General features: G+C 37.9%; 1 long non-coding RNA gene across 1 annotated transcript in view; it reads left to right on the top strand.

The window, feature by feature from the left end:
• Window positions 1-949, top strand: part of LOC134573160 (uncharacterized) — a 201,180-nt gene extending 200,231 nt beyond the window's left edge. Inside the window, exon 2 of the long non-coding RNA XR_010085306.1 lies at window positions 367-949. This is a non-coding gene — a long non-coding RNA (uncharacterized LOC134573160). The remainder of the gene's footprint in view (window positions 1-366) is intronic.
• Window positions 950-7,260: the final 6,311 nt, after the last annotated feature.

The following is a 7,260-nucleotide window of genomic DNA, read 5'->3' as shown; positions in this document are numbered from 1 at the left end:
GATCAGGGGCAGAGCCAGCATGATTTAAACACAGCCCTGGCCAATCAGCATCTCCTCATAGAGATGAATTGAATCAATGAATCTCTATGAGGAAAGTTCAGTGTCTGCATGCAGAGGGAGGAGATACTGAATCACAGGATGCCGTGCACAGTGCTGCCCTGTGCTCTGCTGACAGCAGATCTGAGTTGATGGAGGCATATTATGCCTCCATCAACTCCGAAGTCCCTCTGGTTCACCCTGAGCGACTGCAACTGGAGGTGTTCCTAGCTTTCAATGTAAACACTGTATTTTCCCAGAAAATACAGTGTTTACATGAGAGAAGCTGCAGAGAGCTATGAACAACCTCATTAAGCTGAAGTTATTCAGGTGACTATAGTGTCCCTTTAAGCAAATATATTTTTGTAAGGTCGAAAAATAAAACTACAGGTATAAATCCACATGTCTGTTATGGAACTGGGTGCCTCCATCTTTGCTCCCTGGCAGTCACTGTACTAAACCTTGCTCTTTTTTTGCCATTGGACATAGTGGAAGTAGAGAAATGAAACAATGTTTCTGTTCTCCTCATTTGCATTGTATGCCTTGGCTGTGCCGGGACTGATATGGCACTCTACTTACAAACTGTTTTAAAAGCAATAGAAAAATAAACAGAGAATCATATAAAAAAAAGATTAACACAAGTTATAGATGATTTTTAGTGTTTCATTCAATAATATCATTTCCAAGTTGAAAGCTATAACTATATTGTTTATGCATGCCCTGTCTTGCCTTAAAGAGCCAGTAAGTGTAAAAAATATACTCTCTGCTTTTTTTTTTTTCTTTAAATTCGTCAAATTGCTTATACCTTTTTTTCCTTTACCTAATATGATTGTATTGATCATTATTTCTGTTTTTTCTTCTAAATAAAATATTAATTCCCACTGTATGTGTAAATATACCACCAAAGAAAGCATGCCTGTATTTTTTCTATTTTTTTTTATTTTTGTATGTTTTCTTTTGGGGGTAAATAAAAAAGAAATACATTTAAAAAAAAAAAACTACTTTCAAAAGCTGAAATATCAGATGTGATATTTGTGCTGGAGCTGTGAGCTGAAAGCTTGCGAGCAATCACGGCTTCCCATTGCTTCTCAATGTGTTGTTTCATCGAGAAATAATGAAGGCAGGCACATTTGAGCCTAGTGCTCCTTCGCCTTGCATTCGTTCTGGAAAGCTAATTGAAGAGGAAAAAAGCCTCCCAAACAGTCTGATTGAGATCCGAGGAGGCATATTGGAGTGAACTTATTAAAGTGCAGATTTCTGCTGAAATTTGTATTTTAGAAATTGTAAAAATAATAATATATAGGTATATATATACCTATACACGAGACACACAAAGCATTTAAACAAGCTGAAGTGCTTTATGCGTTTGGAGTCCTCGATGATAGAATATCAGATCTTAAAAGCTGTCTGGAAATTTCATTTTTTTGATGGGGAAGTGAGAGATATATTTCTTAAAGGCTGAGAGTCTAGATAAATGTAAATCACAAACATCTGGGGCATCATGGTTAGCTAAAACTGCTTTTAGTATTTCTCCTCTTGCTCAGTATAAATGGAAATGAAATTGTGTCATGACATTCTAACAGAATGTTAGATTTACAAATAATGAAAAGGTAATTGTATCCCCCATCATTAGAAATTGGGATAAATTAATTTGAAAAGAAAAATAAATTGTAAAAAATAGACAGCAAGGTTAGAGCACAGATACTGCCTTGTGCAATAATTTCATACCAAAGCTTAATCCCCAAATCATTGTGAATGCATGCAAACACTATGGAAGTTTCCAGTTGTGCTGCATATGCCTATTTTTTGACAATCTTTATTGCAAGTATTCAGAGGTGCAGAAAATTGTTTTAAAAAAACAATTACACAAGAGTCATATGTAACCCAGCATGAATGCAGTGGTGAAACAGACTTGTTCATAGCTTCCAGTATTTAAATAGAAAACTAAGAGAATTTCAACAACTCGGTCTGTATTTGATAGATAATCCCATCAAAAGAGCTGCTAGACTGGGCATTTATCCTTTTCGTGTTAAGAGTAGCTGTGAGCTCCCCGTTGCTCCAAGTCCCCCTATTTTCTAGTGTAGATCAAATGGCATTCTTAAATGGCTTAACCAAAAGAAAAGTGCCTACATTATTTTACTGTTGATTAGTGGTGGTGGTGGTTGTTCTTTGTAAGCGTTGATATGTTATCTTTTGCATATTACATTTTTTTGGGGGGGGTGAAGGGGAGTAAAGGCAAAACAAGAACAAGATTGGTAAATATAGATGTCAAGTCGATAGACTTATCCAAATTAATGTACACACGATATCGGCTTCTTTGCTGTAGAAAGAAATGGCGTGTGTACATTATATTAAGCATGCTTTTTAACCTCATGAAATAAAAGGTCTTCGCTCTACCAACTCAAATTAATCTGACACAGTGTTTATTCCATTTGGGAATACAGAGAGGAAATATTACAGTCCAGGAGTACCTTTGACAAGATGGAATTTACATGTGCGGTACTAAAGAGTGCTATACCTTACTTTATCATTTCATTCTGTTTTGCAGTTCTGTAGAAAATAAAAGACCACATTAATAAGTTTTGCCTTTCATTGGCAGAGAAAGAAGCTACTGACAATTATTTTTTTTTTTTATATATACTTATAATCTTAAAAGGGAAATAATCACAATGATGTATGATGCCTAACATGACGTCTGCGTTAAAGAGAATAAAATGTATTACGTATTGCGTGCTAACCAAATTCCTAGCAAATGTATACACAAGGTCCTTCAACTATATGTTCGTTTTTGTTTCTTTGAAGAGTACACACTTGCTGGACGGATAGGAATTGTGGAATGCAAATTGTCATTTGGGAGTGGAGGAAGCGATCTTTCGATATTTATATCTTTTAATCTGTACTTTTGCTGGCGATTTAACTTACACCATGCATAGATTGAAAATATACTGACCTGAACGTAAACCTGTATTCCACGCAATTCTTGGATGATGGGTGTACTTTTGATCGTATTTGCTTAAAGGGAATCTCCAGTGCCAGGAAAACAATCCGTTTTCTTGGCACTGGAGGTACACTCTCCCTCCCACCCCCCAATCCACGGTTACTGAAGGGGTGAAAACCCCTTCAGTCACTTACCTGAGGCAGTGACAATGTCCCTCGTCGCTGTCTCCTCCTACTTTCTTTGTCTGCTGGTGGGCGAGACTGATCCCGCCCACCATCCGATGAGACCTAATGCGCATGCGCGGCAATGCCGCACATGCGCATTAACGCTCCCCATAGGAAAGCAATGAAAAAGATTTTCAATGCTTTCCTATAAGGAAATGAGCGATGCTGGAGGTCCTCACACAGCGTGAGAACGTCCAGCGACGCTCTAGCAAAGAAAACCTTTGCTATGATTCAGGAAGTGACCTCTAGTGGCTGTCTTGTAGACAGCCACTAGAGGTGGAGTTAACCCTGCAATGTAATTATTACAGTTTATAAAAAAAGAGTAGTGGGAGTTGGCACCCAGACCACTCCAATGGGCAGAAGTGGTCTGGGTGCCTGGAGTGTCCCTTTAACATGGTCGAGTATTCAGCCAACGTTGTTACCTATGAAATAGCACCTTTAAAACAAATTCAAAATATTACGACACATTATCTTACATCCTATATTTTGGTATTCACTGCTGATGATTTCTCAATCAGCTTATTTGTAGTCTTTGGGATTTTTGTTAAGCAATGCATTAAATCAGTCCGTTAAAATCCCCCAAAATATTACGTGAATTAGCAGATTGAAAGTAGCACTTGTCACTTCTCTAATCTTGGCACAACCAAACAGCTACGAGTTGTTGTTTTTGGTTTGCTTGTTTGTCGTTTTAATACAGATTGTTTTTAAATTACATTGTATTACAGGAATGCATTTCAAATACAGTTAACCCCCCCTGGTACCATCAGAAAGTGAACATAATACGGCACTTTGGATAGAATGCTAAGCACATATTCACTCATACGGCACTTTCCAAGCCAATGCCCACATGACCATAAGCACAGTACATGATGGGGCAATTTTTATTTCACGTGCACAGCGAAGTGCGAGGGATTTAATTATATTCTATACTCACCCCACTGCATTCCTCAATCCAGTATAACATTTATTGAGGTAACAAAATTGAGAAGATAAGGAGTCATAGTTCCTCTTTAATTGTACATAATTATGATATTATTGAGTAAATCAAAATAAAACCACTGCCAAGTTTTGTAATGCACACTTCTACATGATAATTTTATTTACTTTTGCCATTTATAATTCTTGCTTGTATAAGGAAATGTTTCTGTATTCTTATTGTGAAAATCTTTTTAATCAATAAAATGTTTTTTTCTAAAATGTTTTGGGGTTAAATTGTATTGGGAGGGGAGGGGTTAAAATGTATACAAACACACCATCATCTGAAAAAATTATCTGTGTTTCAAATAGTTGTCATATATACCTTCAATATAGCTCCAGGAATAGATAGATTTTGGTTAATAAATACTCCAGATTTAAACAATTTTTCTAAAATTGGAATGTTAGTCGTCTGGGTCTCCCTTCACCACCAATAAAATATATTCTCTGATATAAAGAGTTAACTTAAAGGGACAACATAGCCACTGTGACCGCTTCAGTTCATTGAAGTGCCTTAAATGTCTAGAGTCCCCAGGCACCATGCTTCCACTCAGTGTTAAACAGCTTTTAATGTTTTAATACGAAACAAAAGTTCCCAGCAACAAATCTTCCCCTGTGCTGCTCAAGCTAATATCGCTGTGATTGGCTGAGAGTGTCCCCTGACCGCTTTTAACCTATCACAGAGCCTTTTCAGGGATTACTTACAATAGCTGAAAGGTACTGTGAAATCTCTGGTTCAGGAAACCACGGACCCTCATTCAGCATTTTACTGCTCGAAAATGGTCTAACACTGAATGAAGGGACTCCTTGCACGATAACCAATTCAATTAGACGAAATTATTATAATGTCTGTAGTGTCCCTTTAATACAGCAGCGAGACAGTCCTTCACCACAGTTCCACTCCACCTGCCTGTCAGGATTACTAGTTGATCCAGCACGTAGGACTGTATCACACCTAGGACTAAAGGTAACGTTTTACCAGGCCTTAGCATGGCTGGACTTAACGTGCCAGAGAATAGTCAGAATACTTGCCGAGGTCAGGGATACAGAATGAGACACAACGATGAGGGAAAGCCAAAAGTCAGGGATACCAGAATACAGGGAAGTCAAACGAAGCCAAAGTCAATAACCAAAAATAAACGCTCAGGAACACACTCTCGGACAACCACTAAGGGAAACCACGACAGGGCAATGAGGAGAAGTAAAAATGCGTTTAAATAAGCCTTTTACAATTCTGATTGGTCGAAATCGGCCTTTGACCCCAGAATGTGCGCGCGTCTCCCGCGTGACGTCAAACGCACGCCGACGTCGTCATTATCGTGGGCAGACGTGGGGCTATAATTTGGCGTGGATCCGCATCGGCCGGTGTCCACCCACATGTTGCAGGAGTCAGGTACAATGACACCCGGCCGCTGAGCGCAGATACCGTGAGGATGAATATGTTACACTGGCAATGTTAGATTGCTTCTAAGAAGCATTGGGAGATGGTGCATGCAATTGCCTCCTGATTGGTCGGAAGTGCTGTTTGCTACTGCAGATTAGCATAAAACTTAGCATATTTTTAAATTCATGCTCCTTATAAGGAGGGTTGCTCCCACATGGTGTCCCTAAATCTAATATGTCTATGAAATATCGTGTTCTCTCTATATTTTTTTGATCCATAATAAAAATGTGTAGATTTAAAGCATATATAGTTCCTTGCCTAGTAAGTTAGCAAGTAAGGTTGACGTTTAAACACAAATTCAAATTTAACCAAAAATGCTTGCTTGCTACCTAGAGCAAACACAAACATTTCATTTTTGATCATATTTCACCATGATGGGGACATCCTGTTTCAACTGCCTGCTGTCACGTCTTATTTCAGTCAGTTTGTGCATATTTAACTATCAAACTGCAACTCACATGAACCTCTGCCAGCCATTTGCTTTCTTTTTTCAATAGGCTAGAATGGAATACTATATTGTAATTATAAAGACTGACTGTATTATAGCGTTTTTGTTTTACACTTTTTTTTTTTTTTTTTTTATCAAAGCATTTTGGTTGTTCCTTTCACTGTTATAATCTGTTATTTTGTATTTGTGTCACTGGACTGATGTACCTGATGTAGCGCCAACATATTCTGTACGATAAGAGCTGTTAATTCAAATTACAGTCCTGTTTCAAAAAGGTAAGAGGATTATCTGACAAACGGCCTCCTTGGATTTCAAACTATTCTTTAGTGCTGTTACAGCAATCGCTAGGACTGCCAAGATAGCTGGGGATGGGTGACAAATGATCCCGTGTACTGCTTTATTTTGTTAAACTGGGGGGAGAAGGCTTTTGTCAATTTAAATCTTTGACCCAAAATTTGTAACTAGGCACTTTTTTTGTTGGTTCTGTTTTGTCTCCGTAAATGCAACTAAAGCTTTTAATAGGAGGACGTGTATAGCAGATCTATGTATTTTCACACCATGCTTTGTTCATAGTGGGGATGCTTAGTTACATATTGCAGGCACTAGCGTTGTGCACAAATTAAATTCCTTTTAATCTACTCTCAAATGAACCGATTCATCCTGGATTTACCTATGGGGCTAGAAGAATTAGTTGGTTCGTTTAGGTGCAGATTAAAAGGAATTTGATTTATTCGAACCAGCTGAAACACTATAGAATACAATAAGAAATCAAATAATTTGCATTAAATGCCAGGTTGTGCCAAGACAGCTGCATTTGATAAAATGTAAATTAGAAACTGAACTTTTTTTTTTTGAGTGAGAATTCAAAGTAATCTCAAATTTAATTCAAAATGCACAAAGCTACAGAATAAGCCGTCACCTCATACAAATAATAAAACAGCACACACACCCCACAAACACAACACCACTGACAATCCACATGCATGCACACAAACCCAGAAGCATCTTCTCTCATACATACCACACACCACCAAACACACAATATGATAAATCATCCAGACACACAAATCCACAAGCTGCCCTCTTACACAACCCACATTCATCAACACAAACTACTCCTAAACATATACAGTATAAAGCCTACATACACATAAATACAACGTTACAAAGCAACTTCAGCACCCAGAATTAACAC

The sequence above is a fragment of the Pelobates fuscus genome, chromosome 9, assembly GCF_036172605.1.
Source record: "Pelobates fuscus isolate aPelFus1 chromosome 9, aPelFus1.pri, whole genome shotgun sequence".
NCBI lineage: Eukaryota > Metazoa > Chordata > Amphibia > Anura > Pelobatidae > Pelobates > Pelobates fuscus.
The sequence above is the reverse complement of the archived record's forward strand: the minus strand, read 5'-3'. Positions and strand labels throughout refer to the sequence as shown.